General features: G+C 48.1%; 1 protein-coding gene and 8 non-coding genes across 9 annotated transcripts in view; 8 read left to right on the top strand and 1 right to left on the bottom strand.

Annotated features, from left to right (window-relative positions):
- LOC139057015 (uncharacterized) overlaps positions 1-24,202 on the bottom strand; it is a 218,104-nt gene that overhangs the window by 93,077 nt on the left and 100,825 nt on the right. The gene's annotated exons all lie outside the window — the stretch shown is intronic.
- TRNAD-GUC (transfer RNA aspartic acid (anticodon GUC)) lies at positions 4,113-4,184 on the top strand. Its single transcript has one exon. It is a non-coding gene; the product is annotated as a tRNA-Asp (tRNA).
- TRNAD-GUC (transfer RNA aspartic acid (anticodon GUC)) lies at positions 4,356-4,427 on the top strand. Its single transcript has one exon. It is a non-coding gene; the product is annotated as a tRNA-Asp (tRNA).
- TRNAD-GUC (transfer RNA aspartic acid (anticodon GUC)) lies at positions 4,598-4,669 on the top strand. Its single transcript has one exon. It is a non-coding gene; the product is annotated as a tRNA-Asp (tRNA).
- Positions 4,840-4,911, top strand: TRNAD-GUC (transfer RNA aspartic acid (anticodon GUC)). The gene has a single exon. It is a non-coding gene; the product is annotated as a tRNA-Asp (tRNA).
- Positions 5,082-5,153, top strand: TRNAD-GUC (transfer RNA aspartic acid (anticodon GUC)). Its single transcript has one exon. It is a non-coding gene; the product is annotated as a tRNA-Asp (tRNA).
- TRNAD-GUC (transfer RNA aspartic acid (anticodon GUC)) lies at positions 5,325-5,396 on the top strand. The gene has a single exon. It is a non-coding gene; the product is annotated as a tRNA-Asp (tRNA).
- On the top strand, positions 16,565-16,636 carry TRNAD-GUC (transfer RNA aspartic acid (anticodon GUC)). The gene has a single exon. It is a non-coding gene; the product is annotated as a tRNA-Asp (tRNA).
- TRNAD-GUC (transfer RNA aspartic acid (anticodon GUC)) lies at positions 22,249-22,320 on the top strand. The gene has a single exon. It is a non-coding gene; the product is annotated as a tRNA-Asp (tRNA).

Genomic DNA, 24,202 nt, shown 5'->3' with positions numbered 1-24,202 from the left:
GCAAGCCATTAACGCAACCCTCCTTTGAAAACGCTGAAGGAAAGGACGACAACCAGGACAGCAAAGCCAACGAGCTACAAGAAACAGCAGAAGAGGATAAAGTCTCGGACAACACAAGCGTTCCTGCGACCGTCATGGAAACCTATGAGTTCGAACTTAACAAGGAAGACGCCGACAAAGACGGAGGCAAAAGCGGCACCTCAGCTGTCTCAAAGAGGCCGCGTGAACGGAATGAAGACGTCGGCAAGCGAGGCGAAGACTGCACTGGCGAGCCAGTCCTGAAGACACCAGTCATCAGAAGAAGTTCGTTTAAAGTAAAACCCAACGTGCCGCCAGATAAAGGGCCACACCAACAGTGACCCCGCGTTAGCGGGGTTGCTGACCGGAATAGCACTTGACGGTTGAACTGGGTCGGACGAGCAGCGCTGTGTGTCAGCAATGTGTGCCGCCAAGGAACACGCTTCGGCCTCGTTTCACACAGCGAGGCCACTTCTTACAGACCGGCGTGAGACTGTGAGTCTGAGTCCCAGAATCATGAATCTATCGCACTGCGGTCGGCTTGACCCCTCACATTCAATGTCCTTTAAATTACCGTCAGCGCTTCGGATAGGTACTCTGAATATACGAGGGTTAACGGCAAGAAAGCGACAAGTACAGTTAAAGCGTCTGTTAATTGAAAATGATATCGACATCTTAGCGTTACAAGAATCGAAAATTGAGAGCGAGGAGCAGGCTGACCGCATGGTTGATAATTATAAAGCAAATTTTAATGTCTGTGTATGCCATGCCATTGGAAAGTCGCGAGGATGTGTAATCTTTTTAAAACGGTCTATTGGTATTATTGAAGAAAGTGTCACAACTTCTCAAGATGGCAGATTAGCACTTTGTGATTTTTCTTTTCATGGAAAGAAATGGCGAATTATTTGTGTATACGCACCTAATACATGTTCTGACAGAAAATGTTTTTTTGATTACGTAGCAAATTTTTTAAAGTGTGACAGAATTGTCGCGTTACTTGGTGACTTCGATTGCGTTTGCATGCCTGAAGACACGGTTAGTAATAATCCAGTTCATGACAAGAGTGCGCTGCAGCTTCGAGCTTTAACAGAGGAATGTGACCTTGTGGACGTTGGTGATGTTCTTCGCGGAAACCATGCGCAGTTCACACACTTTCAGCTTCAAAGCCACGCAAGGTTAGATCGCGTGTACATTTCGCAATGTATCTTGGCTTTTTGTACTAACTACATAGTGAAACACGTTAGCTTTAGTGACCATAGTCTTGTAATGTTCCAAGTAGGTAATAAAAGAAAAACAAGTCCGTTTAATTGGGACCTTTGGAAGTTAAATGAAAACCTTTTGAAAGACGAAGCGTTTGTTAAACTGGTGAGCCAAAAGTGCAAAGAAGCTCTGTTTAATGAAACCACAAGCTTTACCGCGGTTTGGGAGAATTTTAAAACCGAAGTAAAAATGTGCGCAATTGAGAGGTCAAGCATCCTACGATATAAAGAAAAACAAAAAGAAAACGAACTACAAGCCACACAGGACTATCTTTTAAATGCCGATAGCACGATACCCGGATTGTTCAGAAAAGAAATTAAAGAAGTGAAAAGACAGATGGAATCCATCGCTGAGGAAAGATATAAAGGCGCCGTGGTAAGGGCACGTGCGGAACGGTTTTTGGTGGGAGAAACACCCACCAAACGCGCGCTAGCTGAAGAAAAGAGGTATGCTACCAAAAAGGAAATAAAAGAAATACGCTATCGGGGCACGGTTTCGTCAGACCAGAAGATTATTGAACTGGCTTTCCTTGAACGGTATCGGAGCTTGTTGGGGAGCGAAGCAGAAGTGCAAGATCCTTTTGTAAAGGGATTTTCTGTCACTTATGCCCAAACTGGATGAGGACGTTAAAATTGGTCTTGAAAGGCCAATAGCAATAGAAGAAATTCAGAAAGCGATTGATGACCTCAGTAACGGCAAGACACCTGGACCAGATGGCATCGGGACGGCCTTTTATAAGTTTTTCAAAACAGAAATTTCAGAAATGCTTCACCGTACCATAACGGAGGCATATGACGTCAAACAAATGCCCATGTCTTTTAGGAAAAGTCATATTATACTTATACCGAAAACTGAAGACCCTGAAAGATTGCAGTCGGTAGAAAATTATAGGCCAATAAGTCTAACAAATGTTGATTACAAAGTGTATATGAAGGTTATTGCAAATAGACTTCAAACGGTAATTACCGATATTGTTGGTGCACACCAAACATGTGGAATAAGAGGAAGAAGTATCTTTAGCAATATTCATACGGCAAGAACAATTTTAGAGTGCTGTGATGCGTCATGTGGCCGTATAGCCATGATTCAGTTAGATTTGGAAAAAGCATTTGACAGGGTGTGTCATAACATACTTTTTGCATTGCTGGATTACGTAAATGTAGGAGCGGTAATAAGAGATGGTGTGAAAATGGCATACAATCATTGCCAGGATAAAATCGTAATTAACAGGAAACTCAGCGAAGAGATAGACGTGCGTTCTAGCGTCCCTCAAGGATGTCCCGCATCAGCCTTGTTGTTTGCTATTTACTTAGAGCCCTTTTGTTTAAGAGTGTTGAGCAATGAAAAAATAACGGGTTATCAGTTTTTATCGCATGAAATAAAAGTTTTGGCCTATGCAGATGACATCGCGATTTTTTGTGAAAATAAAGAGAGCATACAAGAGGCAGTCAGTGACGCAAGAGCTTTCTGTAGACTCACTGGAAGTGGCATTAGTTGGAAAAAGTGTCTCGGGTTTTGGCATGGGGAGTGGGATTCTAGGCCAGAACAGCTTGAAGGTATCAACTTTACCACTTCTCCGTCCAGGTATCTTGGCGTACCTTTAGGATGTTATCAGGAAAACACCGAACAGTGGACTGATCAAGTGGAACACGTTAGGGCACAGACAACAAAGTGGGGCGGATGCGACCTGTCGATATTTGCGCGCGCAACAGTTTGCAATGTGTTTCTCGTGGCGAAAATTTGTTATATGCTACAGGTGCTATGCATGTCGCGAACGTGTGTGCAAAAGATCCATAGAATTTTTGCTATCTTTATATGGAGATCGACTTGGGAGAGGACCGGCAGAATAAATCTCTTTCATTCTGTCAAGAAAGGCGGGCTTGGCCTTTCGCACTTGTTTCTCAAGCAACTTGTTTCGCGATATTTTTTCTTGCGTGATCAAAGTGATGGCTTTCTACGTACGGTCATGCAAGTGCGCCTGCGTGATGCACTACCACAGTACATTGTATCCTCCTTTTGTGCACCGTATGTAGCGGCAAAAGGATTTTTGAAAGAAGTTGTTTATGCTGCTCGTTTTCTTGAAGTGCATTTTTCTAGGGATTATTTGTCATCAGTAAGCAAAAAACAAATGTATAAGGATTTAGTTGATGTGCTATGCCCTGTACCTTTATATCGTGCAAAGTATGCATTACGACCCGAACGGGATGTACTGAAACGTGTTAAAAAAATGCCTATTAGAGCGTCAACTAAAACATTTTTCTTCTTACTGCACAGTGGCACGCTCCCTGTTAAACCATGGTTAAAAGAAAAAGGTATCTATCTGCCTTGGGGTGTAAATTGTATGATATGTAACAAGCCAGAAACAATTGAACATATTTTCTTAGATTGCTCTGATTCAATTTTCTTGTGGGACGTCCTACAGAGGACGCTTAAAAAGGATTTTCCGTTAACGCCATTCGGAATTCGGTTCTTGCCATTTGCGCAAACAGGGGACGTGCCATATGATGTTATGATGTTGGTTACAATGCACAGTGTCTGGAAAACAAGAATGGATTTCAGACACGAGCATGTGGATCCCAAGCCAGCCAAGATATATTTTGCTGAAAATATTTCATATGTTAGAGATGTGTTAAAGGCCCTTAACGAGCCACCTGAATGGTTGCCCATATTCGAAAAGTTATTGGAGCTTAAACCTTACTAACCAAGCTACACGGGACCAGCTGAAAGTCTCGTTTTTAGTATGTATCGACATGTGTCCAGTTATGTTGAATTCAGAGTTTCGAATTCATGTGTGACGTGTAATTGACGAAATCCGGAAATAAAGAAAAAAAAAATCCTCGTTAGTATAGTGGCCAGTATCCCCGCCTGTCACGCGGGAGACCGGGGTTCGATTCCCCGACGGGGAGTGTTTCTTTTGTCCTTCTCGTTTGTAGGCGCTCGCGGCGGCGCACTCGGCGCTCCTCCTCTCCAGTAGCTGTCTCTATCTTTTCCCACTTGTGGACATGATTGTGCCAACGCTATTGCGATTTTTTTTTTCATATCGTGTATATACTGCTTTAGCTGACATCTCGCATGTCTCCTCGTTAGTATAGTGGCCAGTATCCCCGCCTGTCACGCGGGAGACCGGGGTTTGATTCCCCGACGGGGAGTGTTTCTTTTGTCCTTCTCGTTTGTAGGCGCTCGCGGCGGCGCACTCAGCGCTCCTCCTCTCCAGTAGCTGTCTCTATCTTTTCCCACTTGTGGACATGATTGTGCCAACGCTATTGCGATTTTTTTTTCATATCGTGTATATACTGCTTTAGCTGACATCTCGCATGTCTCCTCGTTAGTATAGTGGCCAGTATCCCCGCCTGTCACGCGGGAGACCGGGGTTTGATTCCCCGACGGGGAGTGTTTCTTTTGTCCTTCTCGTTTGTAGGCGCTCGCGGCGGCGCACTCGGCGCTCCTCCTCTCCAGTAGCTGTCTCTATCTTTTCCCACTTGTGGACATGATTGTGCCAACGCTATTGCGATTTTTTTTTCATATCGTGTATATACTGCTTTAGCTGACATCTCGCATGTCTCCTCGTTAGTATAGTGGCCAGTATCCCCGCCTGTCACGCGGGAGACCGGGGTTCGATTCCCCGACGGGGAGTGTTTCTTTTGTCCTTCTCGTTTGTAGGCGCTCGCGGCGGCGCACTCGGCGCTCCTCCTCTCCAGTAGCTGTCTCTATCTTTTCCCACTTGTGGACATGATTGTGCCAACGCTATTGCGATTTTTTTTTCATATCGTGTATATACTGCTTTAGCTGACATCTCGCATGTCTCCTCGTTAGTATAGTGGCCAGTATCCCCGCCTGTCACGCGGGAGACCGGGGTTTGATTCCCCGACGGGGAGTGTTTCTTTTGTCCTTCTCGTTTGTAGGCGCTCGCGGCGGCGCACTCGGCGCTCCTCCTCTCCAGTAGCTGTCTCTATCTTTTCCCACTTGTGGACATGATTGTGCCAAGGCTATTGCGATTTTTTTTTTCATATCGTGTATATACTGCTTTAGCTGACATCTCGCATGTCTCCTCGTTAGTATAGTGGCCAGTATCCCCGCCTGTCACGCGGGAGACCGGGGTTCGATTCCCCGACGGGGAGTGTTTCTTTTGTCCTTCTCGTTTGTAGGCGCTCGCGGCGGCGCACTCGGCGCTCCTCCTCTCCAGTAGCTGTCTCTATCTTTTCCCACTTGTGGACATGATTGTGCCAACGCTATTGCGATTTTTTTTTTCATATCGTGTATATACTGCTTTAGCTGACATCTCGCATGTCGCCTCGTTAGTATAGTGGCCAGTATCCCCGCCTGTCACGCGGGAGACCGGGGTTTGATTCCCCGACGGGGAGTGTTTCTTTTGTCCTTCTCGTTTGTAGGCGCTCGCGGCGGCGCACTCGGCGCTCCTCCTCTCCAGTAGCTGTCTCTATCTTTTCCCACTTGTGGACATGATTGTGCCAACGCTATTGCGATTTTTTTTCTTCATATCGTGTATATACTGCTTTAGCTGACATCTCGCATGTCGCCTCGTTAGTATAGTGGCCAGTATCCCCGCCTGTCACGCGGGAGACCGGGGTTTGATTCCCCGACGGGGAGTGTTTCTTTTGTCCTTCTCGTTTGTAGGCGCTCGCGGCGGCGCACTCGGCGCTCCTCCTCTCCAGTAGCTGTCTCTATCTTTTCCCACTTGTGGACATGATTGTGCCAACGCTATTGCGATTTTTTTTTCATATCGTGTATATACTGCTTTAGCTGACATCTCGCATGTCTCCTCGTTAGTATAGTGGCCAGTATCCCCGCCTGTCACGCGGGAGACCGGGGTTCGATTCCCCGACGGCGAGTGTTTCTTTTGTCCTTCTCGTTTGTAGGCGCTCGCGGCGGCGCACTCGGCGCTCCTCCTCTCCAGTAGCTGTCTCTATCTTTTCCCACTTGTGGACATGATTGTGCCAACGCTATTGCGATTTTTTTTTTCATATCGTGTATATACTGCTTTAGCTGACATCTCGCATGTCTCCTCGTTAGTATAGTGGCCAGTATCCCCGCCTGTCACGCGGGAGACCGGGGTTCGATTCCCCGATGGCGAGTGTTTCTTTTGTCCTTCTCGTTTGTAGGCGCTCGCGGCGGCGCACTCGGCGCTCCTCCTCTCCAGTAGCTGTCTCTATCTTTTCCCACTTGTGGACATGATTGTGCCAACGCTATTGCGATTTTTTTTTACGCTCGACGTAATCATATTGACGTGATCGAGGTGGGTGGTAACGAAGTTACAGATAATGATAGTATCGCACGTGCGTTTTTTGAACACTACGAAAATCTGTTCGCATTTAGGCAGGTGGACCTAGAACGGTTTAAGACGAACTTCTTTAAAAGAATACCTCAACCGACTGAAGGAAGAAAAGTTGCATTAGGAACGCCGATAACTGTTTTTGAAGTGGAACGCGCCATTGACAATTTGAATCCTGGCAAGTCACCGAGCCCTGATGGGCTTTGCGCTCTGTGGTGCAAGTGGTTTAAAAAGGAAGTGTCAGCAGTACTTGTAGCAATTTTTAACGAAGCGTACGATGGTAAGGCGTTACCGCCATCTGTCGGTCAATCACACATGGTGTTGATTCCGAAGACAGAGGATGTAGATAAGTTGAAAAGTGTAACATCATACAGACCAATAGCACTCACAAATGTAGACTATAAGATACTAATGAAAGTCTTAGCAGCTAGACTTCAGTCGGTTGTCAAAGACATAGTCGGCACACACCAAACGGGTGGAATTAAGGGTCGCACTATAGCGACGAATGTTCACAAGATGCGCTCAGTTCTTGAATGTTGACTCCCTTGAAGCGTGTGTGGCCATACTTCTGTTGGATCTGGAGGAGGCATTTGATTGCGTAGCGCATGCTATTTTGTTTGCAATGTTGGAACACATTAATGTCGGATCCGTCATCACGGATGGTGTAGCTCTGGCGTATCGGAACTGCTCTACCAGACTAATTATTAACAAAGAATTGGGGGCCCCCATTAAAGTGCAGCGTTCCGTGCGTCAAGGCTGTACCATCAGTCCAGTTTTGTTTTGTATATATATTGAAACCTTTGGTTTGTCAATAATTGAAAATAATTCTATCCGTGGTTTTTGTTTACAATCTTCAGAGGTAAAACTGCTCGCATATGCCGATGATGTGGTGGTATGTTGTATTGACTACGAAGGCATTGAAGAAACCATTCGAAGTGTTGAATTTTTCAGCGACGTTACAGGAAGTCGAGTAAACTGGGGAAAGTATCTGGGGTTTTGGCACGGCGTGTGGCCGTTCACCCCGGGCATTTTTGCCAATGTTGTATGGCAGAAAACGCCTGTGAAGTACCTTGGTGTGCCACTTGAGTTCTACAAAAATAATAATGACTACTGGGAGCAACAAGCAGAACTCTTACGCGAAAAGGCGAATGCTTGGAGGGAGAATTATCTCTCCATATTTGCGAGGGCAACCGAGTGTAACATGTTTTTTGTGGCTAAACTATGGTATGTGATACAAGTGATGCACTGTTCTAGGGTAAATGTGCAGACACTTCATAGGGTTTTTGCGACCCTTGTTTGGGGATCGAGGTGGGAAAGGTGCAGTCGCACAAATTTGTTCAGGAGTGTAAAGTGTGGGGGACTTGGACTGGCACACCTTTTTCTCAAACAATTAGTTAATAGATTTGTCTTTTTTCGCGAGGTCAGTGACCCATTTCTGCAAACGGTGTGCCAGGCCAGATTAGGGCGACTGCTACCTGAATATGTTATTAGTACGCAAATCCTGACGGGGACGGCACAAGGTTATTTTCGGAAAGTAGTAGCGACTGTGCGATTTTTGAGTGTGCGTTTTTCTAATGATTATTTATATTCTGTTAAAAAGAAGAAACTGTATAAAGACTTATGTGATATAGTGTTGCTAATACCGTTGTACAGGGTGGTATACAGTGCAGGCCTGGGTCAGAACGTACTCAAACGGGTTAAAAGAATGCAAGTAGCACCAAGTGCAAAAACTTTCTTTTTCAAAGTGCATACCGGAACTCTCCCTTTAAAGGGAAGCTGAAATGGTTTTCAATTTCCATGAATTACTGGGATTTGGAAGAACAGACCTAATAATATACGGTTCCGAAATTTTTTTCTTCGTTTTGTTAATATAAGGGGCGGAAATCGCTTCCTAATTCACCCCCGCGGACACGCCCCCATCACTTCCCGGAGCGCCGGGTGAGGTGGTTGCCAGAGGAGAGAACTGGCGAGAGTGACGTCACTGGCGGGGACCGAGCTGCCGGACCGGCGTGCTGGCGTGCCTCTTTCCGTCCTGCGCTTTACTGAACGACGCTACCAGAGATATGCCGCCGCCGCCCCCGCCGCCGCCCCCGCCGCCGCTCACGTTTGTTTTCTTTTGCGATTTTCGTAAACTGTTCTTTCCTTCTGCGCTGCATGAGTGCCTACAGCCAAGGGCGCCCAACATGCCCTCGTTCTGTGCAGCATTCGGCTGCGCGAACACAGGCGGGCGAGACGATGTGGTGTTTCACAGTTTCCCGAAGGACAAGAAGCTTGCAGCGCAGTGTGTCCGTGCGGTGAGGAGAGATAAGTTCGTGCCGACGAAATCAACTGTGCTGTGCTCGGACCATTTCAATGATAGCCGGATAGCCTTACGACAAATGCGGAAACGCGTTGTTGCTATCGTTGCTATACTCCGTTTCATACATCAGGTGCAACGCTGTGGAGGCTTGAGATACTTCTTGCAGTGGTTGCGTTCGCACTTAGAAAAAGTTCGGTGTTTCTTAACCCGATTTTTTAGAAAATTTGCCATATATAAGCTCAGTTCTGAATGAAAAAAAAACGAATTTACCCATAGAAACAATCCCCGTACTTATACGGCTGCTAACACGTTCTTTTAAATCAATTTTCTTTTCGGCATTTTTTAATTGCAGCCCGTGGCGGCAGCTTCACGTGCATGCTCGCGCGAGCAAACGCCGCTGGCACGCTGCGAACCATAGACGGAAACGTGCGCACTAATTGATATGAAGTGCTGTGCCACACGTGTCAAACATGATTCGTTCTTTTTATGTTACGTCATAGGCAAGCAGCCTATATATCTAGATGGCTGTCGCTGAAATAAAACAGTGCGGTACGTGCTCTTGGATCGTCTCCGTTCGTCAGCGCCCGTATGGCATCCGCTGGCACGAACGAGCTGTCAAGGGTCTCTGTAGACAATACGTATTCTGTTAAGGTGCCCGATCGACAAACGTCTGTTATCGGCACGGGCAAGCGGCTGAGTGTGTCCGCGTTGGCGTTTTCCTTGCCGGCCTTGTACTCTATGCGGTAGCTATATAGGCTTAGAAACAGAGCCCATCTCTGAATACGTGCCGACGCCATTGGGGGCACAGGTCGATCTTCTCGTAGAAGTCCCACCAGTGGTTGGTGGTCCGTGACCAATATAAACTCGCGGCCCAGTAGGTAGTCTCGAAACTTTGTTACTTCGAACACCAGTGCGAGCGCTTCCTTCTAGAGCTGAGAATAATTCTTTTCGGCGTGTGTTAACGTGCGTGAACGGAAAGCATTTGGCTTATCCAATTATCCAATTCGGTGCGAGATTACGGCACCTAAACCCGAAGGTGACGCATCGCATTCCAAACGCACTGGTTGGTTGGGATCGAAATACGTCAGAACAGGCGAACTCAGAAGTGTTTGTTTAGCCTTGAGATATGAATTTTCCTGCGCCATTCCCCAGTGCCATTTATGCTCTTTTTCAAGCAAAAGATACAACGGTGCCAGCATCGTTGACATGTGTGGCAAGAACCGGTGATAATAAGTCAACAGACCCAAGAAAGAGCGCAGTTCGCTCACATTCGTAGGCCGTGGCGAGTCGCGTATTGCAGCTAGGTTCTTTTCAAGCGGATGCAACCCGTCTTTGTCAATGCGGTGGCCCAGGTAGACGATTGAGTCTTTGCGAAAATGGCATTTTTCGGCCTTCAGCTTGATACCATTTTCTTGAAGCCTGCGCAAAACGTCCCGAAGCACTGAGCCATTATCGTCTTGACGTTCCGCTATCAATACATCGTCCAAATACACCTGCACGGCTGGAAGAACGGCCAGGACCGTTTACATGCGCCGCTGAAAAATCGCGGGAGCCGAGGCAACTCCAAACGGAAGACGTTTATAGCAGAACAACCCCTTGTGAGTGTTTATTACGGCCTACTTCCTCGCCTCCTCATCCAATGGGACTTGGTTATATGCATCCTTAAGGTCCAGTGTTGTGAAAAATGATCCCCCACGTAGCGACGCGAAAATGTCTTCAATGTTTGGTAAAGGGTACTGCTCAGTTATGCACGCAGCATTGATTCTGGTTTGGAAATCACCGCAGATGCGAAGGGAACCGTCTTTATTCAGTACTGGTACGACTGGCACCGCCCACTCAGAATGTGCTATGGGCGATAATATGCCTTGCTCTACTAAACGGTCCAGCTCAGTTTCCACTTTTTCACGAAGAGCATAAGGAATTGACCGTGCCTTGTGGAACTTCGGTTGGGCGCCTTCTCGAATGTGGAATTTCACAGGTGGCCCCTGAATGTTTCCAAGTCCTGGCTCAAAAAGGGCAGGAAACTCGGTCCTGAGGATGTCAGGATCTGCTGACGTCGATTGAACCGCAGTCAGGAACCCCGACGGCAAAAGCGAGAACGCTTGGATTATAAGTCCCTTCCGCAAAGGCTGGGACCCGAGCAGCCTGTAACTATTAGTGTGGCAGGTACAGTCTTCCCCGCAAAATTGGCTTCAAGGTGCAGTTCACCGACAATGGGTAGCTTGCCCAAGTAACAGTTGAGCGTGTGTTTGCATTTCGATAAGCGTGGCCAACTCAGACGGTGCTTTAGATACACCTCCTGCGGAATGATGGAAAACGGCGATCCTGTGTCAATAATCATGTTCAAGGGCACGCCACCCCAGCGGATAACTCTGCGGAACGCCTGGAGCAAAGATTTCTTTTCCCGTGATTCCTGCAATGTGAAGACTGATGAAATATCGCCTTCCTCCGTTTCGGATACAGCGCTCTCATAATGAACTGCGTTAGCGACGCCATCGCTCCTACGACCAGCCCGGAGCCCCGACTGGGAGCGGCATTTTCTTGCGAAATGACCAGTCTTCCGATAGCGAAAACACTGCCCCTTTTTGTGCGGACAGTCGCTTGCTTAGTGATCGTAGTTTCCGCAGCGTGCGCACTCAGTATGGCTTTGCTTATCTTTGGTGAAGGTCTGATATCGGCGCGATTTACTCGCTACAGTGCACACCGCTGCCTCATTATCAAGTCTAGTCATGGTGCTTCACTTCACTTCACTTTATTTCCTTAAAGACCCTCATGTGAGGGTATTACATAAGGGGTGGGACACATATAGGTTAACAACAGTAAACAGAAAAATGTTGAACGAGTTATACAAACAAAAATGATTACTGTGATGCAAGCGCATGCGTAATTTGGTTGAGGAACATAGATGGGCATGTGATGGCAGCAAGTTCTTGGGGAAGGTGGTTCCAGTCGCAAGCAGTCCGGGGGAAGAATGATGAAGCAAAAGTTTTTGTGTGTGCTCGTGGTCGAGACACCTGCTGCTGATGTCCGGTGCGAAGAGAGAAACGTGGTGGGGGAGGGCAGATGTAGGGTTCCTGTGATAACGCGGAATAAAAGAATTTATGAAATAAGCTCAAACTAGAAATGTGGCGACGAAGTGCAAGAGTAGGTAGGTTGGACTGCGATTTCAGAGATGATATGCTGATATCAAAAGAGTACGAGGAATGAATGAATCTAGTTGCCCTGTTTTGAATTGATTCAAGTGAATTAGCAAGGTATACTTGTTTCGGGGACCAGATGGGCGATGCGTATTCTAATTTTGATCGAACTAGTGATTTGTATGCGAGTAGCTTAACATGCAGAGGGGCAGAGTGGAGATGACGCTTTAGGAAGCCAAGCGTTTTGTTAGCAGATGAAATAACATTCGCGATATGGCTATTCCACGTAAGATCATGGCTAAGATGAACACCGAGATATTTATATGATTGGACAGGGTCGATAGGAACGTTAGAGATAGTGCAGGGAAACAGGAGAGGATTACTGTGACGGTGGAAAGATATATATTTGCATTTGTTTATATTAAGTGTCATCAGCCAGTCGTTGCACCAGTTTTCTACCAGATTTAGGTTATTTTGTAGGGATTGTTGGTTAAAGGTGTCAGTAACTGTTTTGTAAGTAACGCAATCGTCGGCAAACATCCGAATATGGCAATCTAATTTCTGAGGTAGGTCGTTAATATAAATTAAACACAAAAGAGGCCCAAGGACGGATCCTTGGGGTACCCCTGAGGAAACTGGTAATAAGTTAGACATTTGTTTATTAATGATGACTGATTGGGAGCGGTGAGTCAAGAATTCTTTTATCCATGCTAGTATGTCACAATGCAAGTTTAGGCTGGGAAGTTTCAGAAATAGGCGGTTATGGGGTACCTTGTCAAATGCCTTAGCAAAGTCGAGGAAGATTGCGTCGGTTTGGAGATTAGCGTCAAGGTTGGCATGCAGGTCATGAACGAAAATGGCTAGTTGAGTCTCACAGGAGTAACCTTTACGAAAACCATGCTGTGATGAGTGAAAGAAATTATTTGAGTCCAGAAACTGCATTGTTAAAGAGTAAATGACGTGTTCCATGAGCTTGCAGGGTATGCTGGTAAGTGATATGGGGCGGTAGTTAAGTGGTGAATCTTTTTTACCCGACTTGTGGACTGGGACGACCTTCCCCACTTTCCAGTCGTGGGGTATGATACCTGTAGAAATGGACTGCGAAAATAGCAAGCATAAAAACTTGGTAGACGTGTGGCGAGTGTTTTTTAAGACATTTGTGTTGATTTCATCAATGCCGGTAGATGAAGAAAGTTTTAACTTATGTATAAGAAGGGATATGCCGATTTCTGGGAATGTAACGGCTGGCATTGCAATTGTGGGGTCACTGGCTGTCATGAGGGGTGGTGGTTTTTTTTCTTTAGTGAATACAGATGCGAAGGCAGAATTAAATATGTTAGAGCACTCAACGTCTGAAATAACACGTCCAGAATCGTCAGTCAGGGTAACAACGCGCGAAGATTGGGGGTTTAAAAGCTGCCAGAATTTAGTCGGGTTATCTGTAAGTATGTTTGGCAAATCGATGTGGTAAAAGGAATGTTTAGCGTTTTTTACTGCGACCAAATACGCCTCTTCAGCAGCGTAATATTTTTCCCATGCGCAGTCTGCTCTGCTCAGTTTAGCACTACGGAAAAGGCGTTTCTTTTCATTTTCTTATCTTCCCAGAGTCTTGGTGAACCATGGCTTGCGGTGGTTAGCGCGGAAGCTGCATTTGGGAATATATTTATTAGTCAATTCATTCATTTTATGTTTAAACATTGACCAATTTGTGTGGATGTCTTGTTCGTCAAATGACGAACAATCAAATGATGGAAAAAAGGCCTCCAATTCCACGTTGAAGGCCTCATAGTTTCCTTTGTTGTAGAGAGAAATTGTTTTTTGGCAAGTTGCTTTTGTTATTGGGGTGAAGTTAAAGCATGCATGAATGACTTTATGATCGCCGATTTCACGGAGATAAGTAATAGTGTTCAGGCTGTCGGGGTGGCTAGATAGTATGAGGTCAAGAATGTTAGCAGTATCTCCGGCGATGCGTGTAGGCTGGGTTACTAGTTGGGCTAGGTTAAAAGCTAAGCAGACGTCCATAAATTCACGGGATTCATCCTGTCTAAAAATAGGGTAATTAGGGGCACACCAATCTATGCCAGGATAGTTAAAATCCCCAAAAAGAAGAATGTGTGCCTTAGGGTGTCTAGTTTTAAGTTCGTTTAAAATGTTGTGAAGTTTACGGGGGAATTTGGGGCTATTGTGAGATGGTCTATAACAAACGCCAATTGATATAGATATTGGTGTGGCGCGACAAAGGAGCCATAATATTTCAAGGTCTGATGAGATGTTTATGTGGGAACACTGTAGCTTATTGCTTGTAGCAATAAGGACGCCACCCCCTCGAGAATTTGTGCGATCAGTGCGAAAAAGATTAAAGTTAGGTAGGTTACAAAGAACTTCAGCGTCACTTATGTTATCAGTCAGCCAGGTCTCTGTCAAGATGAGCAGGTTGCTGCCCGTTGAAGACACGAGGCTGGACACAAGATCGCTCTTTGGAAGCAGGCTGCGTATGTTGGTGTAGATAACCGAGAGGCAAATATTCTCTCGAGGGGCGGTATCGCACAGGTTAGGTTTGTGACGATGGCGAGGTAAGCGCTATGCTATTTCCGCAACCGTTTCTGTGGCGGCATCGAAGGTGTAACGTTTCTTTCCGAGAAACAAAGTCTTGTATCGCAGGGAGAACGGTCCGGTTTCTGCTTTTGCAAATGCGACAAGGTGTTTGCGTGCTTTACGAACTGGAAGGGAAAAGTATTCTCCAATGCTAAAATTGGTGCCCTTTAACTTGGGCCCGTTTGAGAGGACAGTTTCTTTTGTTTTATAGGACAAAAATTTAACTATAATCGGCCGCTGACGGCCATCTTCGTTGATTCTTCGCTCAATTTGACATGGGTCCAAGGTTATGCGTAATTTGTCATGACAATGGCGGATTAGCAATTCTTCCGATTCAACGAACGTTTCGCGCGAATTAGAATCCGAAAGGCCATAAAATATCAAATTGTTGCGGCGTGACCTATTTTCGGCGTCATCCAACCGAGCTTCAAGGTTAGTAACAAGAGCAGCAGTCTTAGCGGATACAGATTGGGCAGACTGCAGATCAATTTTGAGAGTTGAAATACCCTGGAAAACACTTTCTAGATCTGCTACGCGCTTGATCAAATCAGAAATACTTGTGTCAGTAGAACGCATCTGATGTTTAAGGTCCTGTACATCGGTTATTTGGTCCTGGCCGGTTGACAACGTCTCCAGCTTAGCAAGAACACGGTCCAATTTGTCAGGACCAGGGTTCATCTCTATATCGCCCGACAAGAGCAGGAGGGATTTCATAACACCAAAACATTCACCAGCGACACAAATGCAACACTGCAGGCTCGGCAGCTGTACCAGACAGTAGTTGTTAGTTTTTTTAGCGAAAAGGCAGCATGGTTTACTAACCTGCATTGCGAAAGTCAGTGGATGAGAAGGCTGTGTCATGACACAACCACCGAGCCCACAAAGCGCAGGCGGGAAGCGGTGCTCTTTATACGCTGGCAGGAACGATGTTGTCGCTGCCGATTGCGCTTTCCATCCGATGTCGAGGATCCAGTGGGGGAGCGCGGCTTTCGTCGACGCTTCCGAGGCGCTCAAAACAAGAGCTCCGTAGTTCCCGTTGCAGAACGGCATTTCCAGCTGTGGTACGACGACCGAGGAAACGTTGAAGAATGCTGGCAAGACGTAGGCGAAGGTACTCACGAGTACCTGCATTGCGAAAGTCAGTGGATGAGAAGGCTGTGTCATGGCACAGCCACCGAGCCCACCTCGGTGCGATTTACTCGCTACAGTGCACACCGCTGCCTCATTATCAAGTCTAGTTATGGCGCTTACTTCCAGTGCGGCTGTCTCTGCCGCTATGGCAATCGTTTCAGCTTGGGCAAGTGTGAGCTCAGTTTTTTCAAGCAGCGTCTGCTGCCCCGCCCGATTTCGGATGCCACACACAATGCGGTCCCGTAACATACGATCCAAACTGGTGCCGAAGTGACAATTATCCGCAAGCTTGCATAGCTCAACAACATATTCCCGGACAGATTCGCTTGCAGCCTGATCCCTTGTAAAGAACTTGTAACTGGCTGCAACCTAATTAGTCTTCGGCGCATAGTGGTTATTTAGGATGGTAAGTGCGTCCTTGTAACTCAGGGCGTTTACTTTCTGGGGGGCGCACTGTCCAGCAAGAACGCCTACCGTCTTCGTTGATAGTGGCGAAACCAAGAGCGCCCTTTTCTTATCATCTGTCTTAATATCATTTGCTTCAAAAAAATGCCTCCAGTCGAGTCAAGTAAATATCCCACTTATCTTGATTTTCGTCGAAACTTGGGGTACCGAGGTTCGTAGCCATGGCCATGACCGCCGATGCTCCCAAGACTCGATTACTTTCAGTACCCAGCAGGACTCCCAGAGCTACCGAGACGCCACTGTTCGTGGCGGGGTGGACACCTTCGTCGCCACTGTTGTAGCGGGTGGCAGAGTGACGAAGACGATCCAAGAGCTATTGCGATTTTTTTTTCAAATCGTGTATATATTGCTTTAGCTGACACCACGCATGTCTCCTCGTTAGTATAGTGGCCAGTATCCCCGCCTGTCACGCGGGAGACCGGGGTTCGATTCCCCGACGGGGAGTGTTTCTTTTTTCCTTCTCGTTTGTAGGCGCTCGCGGCGGCGCACTCGGCGCTCCTCCTTTCCAGTAGCTGCCTCTATCTTTTCCCACTTGTGGGCATGATTGCGGCAACGCTATTGCGATTTTTTTTTTCAAATCGCGTATATACTGCTTTAGCTGACACCTCGTATGTGTCCTCGTTAGTATAGTGGCCAGTCATTCTGCATCCGGCAGCCGAGCTGTTCGGATCGTAGGGTCATGGCCTCTTCCGGGGCAGCGACAGCGGCCACTTTTGGTCGCGGAAACAGGATCACCGACGACGATAAGGATTATCCGTTTATTTTGCCTCAGCTGCCGAAAGGACGAGTTGCATTTAACACCGTGTTTTCACACGGTGATGTACGCGCCAGACCTTGCAAGGTCGAAGATTTTAGAGACGCCCTACTGCCGACGGGACTGCTGCCGGACGTGGTATGCATAGGGGCGTACCAGATAAACCACGTCTGGGCGGTGACCCTGTCTGACGCCACTGCGACGAAGAGCCTCATGGCCCTTAAAGAACTGCAAGTGAAGGGAAGACGGTGCGTCATCGTGGACCCGCAAGACCAGCAGGTGAAGCTTAAGCTTCACTGGCTGCTCTATGGCGTTGCAGACGAGGACATACGGACGGCGTTCATGGCGTTCGGCAAGGTGGAGGAGGTAAGCCGGGAAAGGTGGCGCGTCCATGGCCTGGGCGACAAGACGTCGACAACCAGGACTGTGCTTCTAAAGCTGAAAAGCGGCGTGAAAATGGAAGACCTTCCTCATCAGGTCGGCGTCGGCGGAGAGCTGGCCTTGGTGGTCGTCCCTGGTCGACCCATGCAGTGCCTGCGCTGCCAAGGCACGGGGCACGTCCGCCGGGAGTGTAAAGTTCCGCGCTGTTCTCGCTGCAGACGGTTCGGTCATGTTGACGCCGACTGCGTCAAATCCTACGCCGCCGTGACAGGCCCAGCAGTGAACGACGTGGCCGCAGAGCACGTCATGGACGTGGTCGAGACGGGGGACGCCGCTACAGGCATCGGAGACCTGGTACCGACAGCGGCAGTCAGCGAGATGTCGACCGTCGGCGCAGAAGGCACGGTTGCTCAAGGTACTGAGAAGTGGAGTGGGAAGGCGCAGGGCGCGACTGCTGTGGGCCCCGCGACGGGAACTAGTGAAGACCCGCCCGACAACGGTATGACGACAATGCAGCAGGACGAGGCCGTGAAAGACGGCGACCGGACTGAGGCTCTCGGCGGCCCGGTCAAACGCCCCCACGACCAGACCAAGGACCAGGGTGAGGGTGCGACCAGCACCACCGAGGGACCACCGACAAAGACGTCCCAGGGGAGGCGGATGGGCTTCAAACCAAAGCCGAATGTGCCGCCTGAAAGAAAGCCTGTGATCAAAGTGTGGACGACAAACAGTGCCGGGAAGCCGGATGGCCCCGGAGGCGGCTAGCCAAGGGCTGGTTGTGAAGGGTAAGCACCATGCTCCGGGCCTACTTTTCTCGCTAGATTAAGATGGCTGAAATACCGTCTCTTAGTATTGCCACACTAAATGTGCGAGGGTTGGCGGCTAGTCGTAGGCAATGTCAGGTCCTACGGTTGGTAATGGACCATGACATACACGTACTAGCCGTCCAGGAAACCAAGGCTGACGGAGAGGAGGAGACCGGGAGCATGGTGCGACGATTCACGACTAGGTATTTTGTGGTTGTCAGTCATGCGGTAGGCACCTCAGGGGGGTGCATTCTTTCGGTGAAGAAGCTGCCGGGTTTACATATTCAAAGTGTGGCCCTGTCTGGCTGGAAGGATTGTTTTATGTGACTTTACGATCTCTGACTTTGCGTTTCGGGTCATATGCGTTTATGCGCCGAATTCTGTAGACGAGCGTGTCCTCTTTTTTTCGAACCTCTCTCAATATGGTTGCTGTAATAAGCGCATTGTGTTATTAGGGGACTTCAATTGTGTGTTGAGTGCTAGAGACCGAGCCAACAATGCCGGCGTGCGTGATAGAAGTAGTGACGTTTTGTCAAAATTAATTAATGAAAATGAACTTGATGATGTTTTTCAATGTCTCAAAGGGGGGCGTCAAGTGACATTTACGCGTTTTCAAGGCAGTAGCCATGCGCGACTGGATCGCATGTACATTTCGTTGGACACGATTCCAAGATGCCACGGTTATTGCGTTGTGCCCGTGTCATTTTCGGATCACTGCCTGGTAAAATGTAACATAGGTATAAGGAAAAGGGAACATGCTTTTAATTGGCATCTATGGAAACTCAATGACTTGTTATTAAACGATGCATCTTTTGTAAAGGCAGTACGGGATGCGGTTAATGAAATATGCGAAGATGCGGCTGATACAATAGCAGAAAAGTGGGAATGTTTTAAACAAAAAGTTAAAATGAAAGCCTTAGAAAGGTCAAGCTGCCTCAAATTTGAGAGGGAATCTAAAAAGGGTTTGCGAACACTACTTCAGCAGCTGATAACGCTTGAGTGCATAGAGCCTGGTCTGTACAAAGACGATGTGCGGAGCGTCAAGGAAAAGCTTGAACTGTTTGACAAGGAAGGCTATCGAGGTGCCATAGTGCGAGCACGAGCAGATGCACTAGCGACAGGGGAGACGCCCACTAAAAGGGCGCTCGGTTTAGAGAAGGCACACGGACGACGAAACCATGTCGATCACCTTTTAATGAATGGAGCTGTTGTTGACGACAACGAGAGCATAGCACACGCGTTCTTCCAGTACTATCAGTCACTCTTTGCATTTCAGGAAGCGAATTTAGAGGGTTTCAAAGCAGACTTTCTGCACCGCATGCCGCGTTTGAGTGAGGAAGCTAAGGAGCGATTAGAAGGGAAAATAACGGAGAGGGAAGTTGAAAAGGCAATCGACGATTTAAACTTGGGCAAGTCACCGGGACCAGATGGACTCAGCGCCGCCCTATATGAAACATTGAAAAGAGAACTGGCCCCTTTATTAGTAGAAGTATTTAATGAAGCGTACGAGCAGAAATCATTGCCACCTTCTTTTGGGAAAGCGCACACCATTCTAATTCCGAAGAACGATAAATTAGATAAACTGAGATTCGTATCATCCTATAGGCCCATATCACTAACAAATGTGGATTACAAGATATTTATGAAGATTTTAGCGACCAGACTTCAAAGCGTCATAAAGGAAATCGTTGCAGACCATCAAACTTGTGGAATCAAAGGGCGAACATTTTTTTCTAACATCCATAAGATGCGGTGTGTGCTCGAGTGCTGTGACGTCACCGGTGGCGGCGTTGCAGTTCTTCAGCTTGATCTTGAGAAAGCGTTCGATTGCGTCGCTCACGTTATTTTGTTCTCCATATTGGATCATGTTAATGTAGGTACCATCATCACTGAGGGTGTGGCCTTGGCGTACCAGAACTGCACTACAAGGTTAATTGTTAATAAGTCTCTGGGGGCCCCCATTAAAATCATGCGGTCAGTGCGCCAAGGCTGTCCCCTCAGTCCTCTGTTATTTGCTATATACATAGAAGCAATGTGTGTTGCCATTACTGCAAATAAAAATATACGTGGTTTTAGATTAGCAGAATTCGAAGTGAAGCTGCTAGCGTATGCTGATGAGGTTGCAGTGTGTTGCACAGACGAACGAAGTGTGACTGAAACAATTGCTGTAGTAAAACATTTCTGTGACGTCACGGGCAGCAAAGTCAATTGGGGCAAATCCCTCGGGCTGTGGCACGGGGAGTGGTTTTCGGCACCGGAATACTTCGCCAATGTCAACTGGGTGAAAACTCCGACGAAGTATCTGGGTGTTCCCCTCGACAGGTACAAAAGCAGCGATGAGTACTGGAGGAACCGAACTAATGAAACGAAAGAAAAAGCGGACAGATGGACAAGCACTAACCAGTCTATTTTTTCAAGGGCAACAATTTGTAATATGTTTTTTATAGCGAAGTTCTATTATGTTATGCAAGTGTTGCATTGTTCCAGGGCAAATGTGCAAAGGCTGCACAGAGTTTTTGCGGTCTTCATCTGGGGATCTGCATGGGAGAGGGCTAGCCGAACCAATTTGTTTAGAAGAGTGAAGGACGGGGGTGTTGGCTTGGCACATCTTTTTGTTCGTCAACTTGTCAACCGCTTTTTGTTTTTTCGAGATGTGCGCGATCCTTTTCTGCGCACCGTATGTCAACTCAGGTTGAGCGACGCGTTGCCGGCGTATGTTGTTAGTACGGCAAGCATGACCGGAAAACTTTGAGGTTATCTTAAGGAAGTGGTCGACAGCGTGCGTTTCCTGTCAGTTCGTTTTTCAAATGATTATCTGTTTGAAGTGAAAAGGAAAAAAAACTGTATAATGATGTGTGCGGCATTGTCTTCCCAGTGCCCTTATACAGAGTCATATACAGTGGAGGGCCAGGACAAGACGTCCTTAAACGGGTGAAACGCATGCAGGTGCCACCAGGGGTTAAAACCTTCTTTTTTAAGCTCCACACTGGAACACTTTCCGTGAAGACGTTTATGGAAGAGCGAGGCTGTCTTGTGCCGTGGGGATCACACTGCTTGATCTGCAAGAAGCCCGAAACCATCGATCACGTGTTCTTGCACTGCTGGGCGGCTGTGTTCTTCTGGGACGTCTTGAAGCGAACACTGAAGAAAGAATTACCTGTAAACCCCCAAGGGATACGGTATCTGCCAATTAAGGATGAAGAGGGAGTTCCATACGACTTTATTATGTTGAATGCACTCCACTGTATATGGCGGGCTCGCATGGCAGGGTACCATTGCGATGCCGACGCCCGCCCGGTTCACATATATTTTAGAGAATGTATGTCGCGGTTCGTTGATGTACAGAAATTGCAAGAATGTCCACCGGATTGGCTGTCGAGGCTAGAAGCTCTGACAGCCATGAAGGAATTTTAATTGGACGACGCCGGTCCCATACGGACAGTCGGCATTATCGTAATTTTTTTCCTTTTCTTTTTTTCTTCCCCGCAAGCTTGTATTCCTGACATGTGTGTAGTATTTGTATATTCAATGTTATGTCGAAAACCGGCATTAAATAAAAAAAATATATAGTGGCCAGTATCCCCGCCTGTCACGCGGGAGACCGGGGTTCGATTCCCCGACGGGGAGTGTTTCTTTTTTCCTTCTCGTTTGTAGGCGCTCGCGGCGGCGCACTCGGCGCTCCTCCTTTCCAGTAGCTGCCTCTATCTTTTCCCACTTGTGGGCATGATTGCGGCAACGCTATTGCGATTTTTTTTTCAAATCGTGTATATACTGCTTTAGCTGACACCTCGCATGTGTCCTCGTTAGTATAGTGGCCAGTCATTCTGCTTCCGGCAGCCGAGCTGAGCGGTCAGCAGAATCATGGGCTCCAGTGGAGCAGCGACAGCGGCCACTTTTGGCCGCGGAAACAGGCTCGCCGATGATAAGGATTATGCGTTTATTTTGCCACAACTGCCTAAAGGACAAGTGGTCATTAACACCGTGTTTTTGCACGGTGATGTACGTGCGAGACCGTACAAGGTGGAGACCGCACTTGTGGGCATGATTGCGGCAACGCAATTGCGATATTTTTTTCAAATTGTGTATATACTGCTTTAGCTGACACCTCGCATGTGTCCTCGTTAGTATAGTGGCCAGTATCCCCGCCTGTCACGCGGGAGACCGGGGTTCGATTCCCCGACGGGGAGTGTTTCTTTTCTCCTTCTCGTTTGTAGGCGCTCGCGGCGGCGCACTCGGCGCTCCTCCTCTCCAGTAGCTGCCTCTATCTTTTCCCACTTGTGGGCATGATTGCGGCAACGCTATTGCGATTTTTTTTCAAATCGTGTATATACTGCTTTAGCTGACACCTCGCATGTGTCCTCGTTAGTATAGGATTCCATTTCCGGCCACCACAGCGGACGGTCACGGAATGTTGTGCTCCGTAGGGGCGGTTCATGCGGCCCAGCCGGGCCGCGGTATCAGGCTTACGGAAACGTCTTCACAGGATTACCAGCTTGTTTTGCCGCATGTGCCATCAGGTATGACCGTGTGTAATACCGTGTTTTTGCACGGTGATTTGAAGGCCAGGCCCTATCGAGTCGAACATTTTCGCGATGCGCTTGACCGTCATAAGCTGTTGCCGGAGGTGGTGGCCCTCGGTGCCTACCAGATGAACCATGTCTGGGCTATAACATTCAAGGACGAAGTCGGAAAAAAGAAGCTGCTGTCAGCGAAGGCTTTTAGTGTCAAAGAACACCGCTGCGTCGCCATTGACCCTTGCAACCAGGATATTAGAATGAAGCTGTTCTGGCTGCTTCACACGACTCCCGACGAGGACGTCAGAGCAGCCTTGGCGCCGTTCGGAACGGTGACCGAAATTTCCAGGGAGTGGTGGCGAGTACCAGGGTGCGGCGACTAAGGTTCTCACACGCGTCTGGTATCGTTACGGCTGAAGGCTGGTATGACCATGGAAGACATCCCGCATCAGCTACGAGTATCAGAGGACCATGCGCTCGTGATCGTGGCACCGGCCATATACGGCGCGAGTGCCGTGTGCCACGCTGTGGACTCTGTCGTCGTTTCGGCCACGACGAGACCCAGTGCGTGAGAAGCTACGCTAACGTGACCGGGTCTGGCCGGAGCGACGCGTTAGACGAGCACTTGATGGATCAAGCGGACGCGGAAGAGACTGCTGGAGCGGGCGGAGACCCACGAGGCACGGAAGAGAAGCCAGTGGTCACGGCAAGCGTCAAGTGCCAACCCAGAAAGGGCAGTAGCGAGGCAGTGGCCAAGAATGAAGTGCAAAGGGAACCGTCTGCAGAAAATTCTACGGTGCGTGAAAGTGAGGGGGACGCGGAGGCTGCCGAGGGCGGTCTGCGACAGGGCAACTCTGGCGCGGCCTTCATCGAAGAATCCGACGAGAAAATGGACCAGGCCAGCGCCGTTTCAAAGAGACCTCGCGAAATACCCGATCAAGATCTCAGGCTTGAGCAAGACGACGGTGTCAGCAGCGAAGGGCCACCCGCGAAGGCTTCCTCTTTCCGGCGGTCTGCACTCAAGCCCAAGCCGAACGTTCCGCTCGAGAGGAGGCCGACGCGAGAACATCCACCTGAGGGGCGCCAGACGCCGACCAATCCGCCAGGTGGTCGGCAGACGCCGACCGTCCCACCAGACGGGCGACAGACGCCGACTGTCCCACCAGATAAGCGGACAACGCCGACAGTTCCCCCGCGGTAGCGGGGTGCTGTTTGGTTGAAGGCTCAGTAAGGACTAGGTGCTGCGGAACCTTTAAGTGAATGATGAGCGCTTTTGGTAACGTCATGCCTTCGCCGTATGAGACGGAGCTTATGATGGAGCAGGGTTTTGTTTTTTGTAAGTTTGGTGGTCTTTGATTTCCGAAATGTATTGTAGTTTGTGCTTGCTCTTCTCTTCCAATGGCAAATAATCATGGAATAGCAATACGTATTGGCACGCTTAACGTACGAGGGTTAACGGCTAGACGGCGACAAGCACAATTAAGTCGCCTGATGCTGGAAAACGACATAGATATTCTTGCTGTTCAAGAAACTAAAATTGAAAGCGAAGAGCAAA

This window comes from Dermacentor albipictus, chromosome 3, assembly GCF_038994185.2.
Source record: "Dermacentor albipictus isolate Rhodes 1998 colony chromosome 3, USDA_Dalb.pri_finalv2, whole genome shotgun sequence".
In the NCBI taxonomy this organism is placed as follows: Eukaryota; Metazoa; Arthropoda; class Arachnida; order Ixodida; family Ixodidae; genus Dermacentor; species Dermacentor albipictus.
This window is presented reverse-complemented; position numbering and strand designations above follow the sequence as displayed.